Below are 2,965 nucleotides of genomic sequence, written 5' to 3'. Positions count from 1 at the left end.
GATGCCAGCCTGGTCTACAGAGTGAGTTCCAGGACAGCCAGGGCTATACAGAGAAACCCTATCTCAAAAGAACAAAAACAAACAAACAAAAAAGTAAGAATGTTCTGGAAAATACAAAACTGTGATGATGGACTATGATATTTGGTCTGATGCTGCTATGTATTCAAATGTTAAATTCTCTACTCCTAGATCTGGTTACCCTGTGAGAGAATTCTCATGTATATCAGCATTTGTTCTGCAAACTTTGCTCTGCAAGTTAATTGGTCAATAAAAAGCTAAAGCCTGTGATTGGGTAGTAGTAGAGCGAGGTGGGACTTCCTGGGAGGGAGAAATAAACTCTGGGAAGAAGAAAGAGGAAGAACCTTTCACCAGGAGTCATGAGAGGACACAGATAGGACTATGGACACGGAAGTTATAGCTAGCCATGTGGCTGGATGGGACTAGTTGGTCATATTAACTTAGATGAGCTAGTTGAGATTCTTCCCAGCTAAGGTCTTAGGCTCTGAAATATTAAAAGGTCTCTGTGTGGTCATTTGGGGAGCTAGCTGGTTAAGTAATAACTGCTGCAATATTATTTCCCAGCATTAATATGTCCAGAATAATCATTTCTTTTCATTTTTATTGATTATTTTGTTTACATTTCAAAGGCTATCCGCCTTCCTAGTTCCCACCCCCTGCAACTCCCCCATCTCATCCCTCCTCCCTTTTGCCTCTATGAGGTTGCTCCTCGATCCACCCAGTCACTCATGCCTCAGTGCTCTAACATCACCCCACGCTGGGGCATCAAGCTTCCACAGGACCAAGGGCCCTCCCTCTCACTGATGCCAGAAAAGGCAATCCTCTGCTACATATGTAGCTAGAGCCATGGGTTGCTCCATGTGTACTCTTTGGTTGATGGTTTAGTCCCTGGGAGATCTGGTGGTTTGGTTAGTTGATATTGCTGTTCTTACTGAGGTTGCAATCTCCTTCAACCCCTTCAGTCCTTCCCCTAGCTTTTCCACTGGGGACCCTGGGATCAGTCTGATGGTTGGCTGTGTGTATCTACTGCATCTGTATTAGTCAGGTGCTGATAGAGCCTCTCAGGGGACAGTCATACCAGGCTCCTGTCAGCAAGTACTTCTTGTTAACAGCAGTAGAGTCGGGTTTGGTGTCTCCCTACAGGATGGATCCCAAGTTAGGGCAGTCTCTGGATGGCTTTTCCTTTAGTTTCTGCTCCATTTTTTGTCCTTGAATTTCCTTTAGACAGATACAATTCTTGCTTAAAATTTTTAAGATGGTTAGGTAGCCCCCTCCCTCAACTGGGGGCCGTGCCTATCTACTAGAGGCAATCTCTATAGGTTCTATCTCCTCTTTTTTTGGGTAATAGTCATATTATTCATGAAAATAAGAGAGGGCTTACATTTTTATAATATAAGGAACTTTTAGGCCAGTTAACTTTTTAGGCCACCATGATTCTATAATTTTAGACACATAACATTATGTTTTGTCAAAATCTACATAGGTTTATAACACACACACACACACACACACACCTCAATAAATAAAATAGTTTTAAAATCATTTAGGAAACTCAAATGAAAAAGACTAAAGACTCCCTGGGTCGACATAAACTACTATCAGATCTTCTGATACTTCCTCCTGGTAAGGGCTGAGAGTTTGCCATTGTTAATCAAATCCTCCTCAGCAAAAATAATACAGAACCAGTGCATAGTTTCTCCAGCACTAAGATCACTGATCAGGTTCTTCAGGGGCAATAGAACCAGTAGAGACAGTATCTAGGGCCCCCGGTTGAAGGATGGGGCCACTCACCCATCTCAAAAATTGCTCCTGTCTAAAGGAAATGCAGGGTCAAAGAGTAAAGCAGAGGCTGAAAGGCCATCTAGAGTCTGCTTCTCCTAGGACACCAAACCCAGACACTATTGCTGATAGCAAAAGTACTTGCTGACAAGAGCCTGGTATAGCTGTCCCCTGAGAGGCTCTGCCAAAGCCTGACCAATACAGATGCAGATGCTCACAGCCAACCATTGGACTGAGCCCAGGGACCACAATGGAGGAGTTAGGGGAAGGATTGAAGGAGTTGAAGGGATTTGCAAACCCATAGCAAGAACAACAATATCAACCAACCAAAGGCCCCAGAGCTCCCAGTGACTGAACCACCATCCAAAGAGTATCGATGGAGGGATCCATGGCTCCAGATACATGTGTAGCAAAGAATGGTTTTATCTGGCATCAATGGGAGGGGAAGCCCTGGCCTGTAGAGGCTCAATGCCTGAGTGTAGGGAAATGCTAGGGTGGTCAGGTGGGAATGAGTGAGAGGGTAGGGGAGCATCCTCATAGAATCAGGGGGAGAGGGAATGGGATAGGTGGATTGAGGAGGTGAAACAGGGAAGAGAGCAACATTTGAAATGTAAATAAATAAGATAGCCAATTGGCAATTTCCAGTGACAATAAATCATTTATTAAAGATGTTTTAATTACTTAAGAGCAAGCTTTGGACAAACCAGAAATAGGACAGTGATAAATATTTGATCTTCACAATTAGTTACTCCTTTCTGCCATTAGGGTGCAAAAGCAGTCACAAACAATATTTAAGTGAACAGCCATGGTGTTACAATAAAACTTTATTTACAAAACATCAGGCTGCATTAGACATATAAATAGTAAGTTGGGCATGCTCATTCCAATATATATATATATATATATATATATATATATATATATATATATAATTTCTAACATTGCTGATTTCTCTGTAAACATTTATGATAAAAGTTATTTGTGAATATATAGGTAGACATAATTGGAAACTCAGAAGAATGGGGAGTGGGGGATATCTTAATGAAAACAAGCATTCTAAAATCACACTTTCCAAAAATAGAGGCCAGTTAAAATTAACTTATCTTTTCTGTATAGTGCCTAACAGTCTTGTGTACTAGTGTTCACATTTAATATCATACCATAAAGA

Source organism: Mus caroli, chromosome 6 (genome assembly GCF_900094665.2).
Source record: "Mus caroli chromosome 6, CAROLI_EIJ_v1.1, whole genome shotgun sequence".
Classification (NCBI taxonomy): Eukaryota; Metazoa; Chordata; class Mammalia; order Rodentia; family Muridae; genus Mus; species Mus caroli.
The sequence above is the reverse complement of the archived record's forward strand: the minus strand, read 5'-3'. Positions refer to the sequence as shown.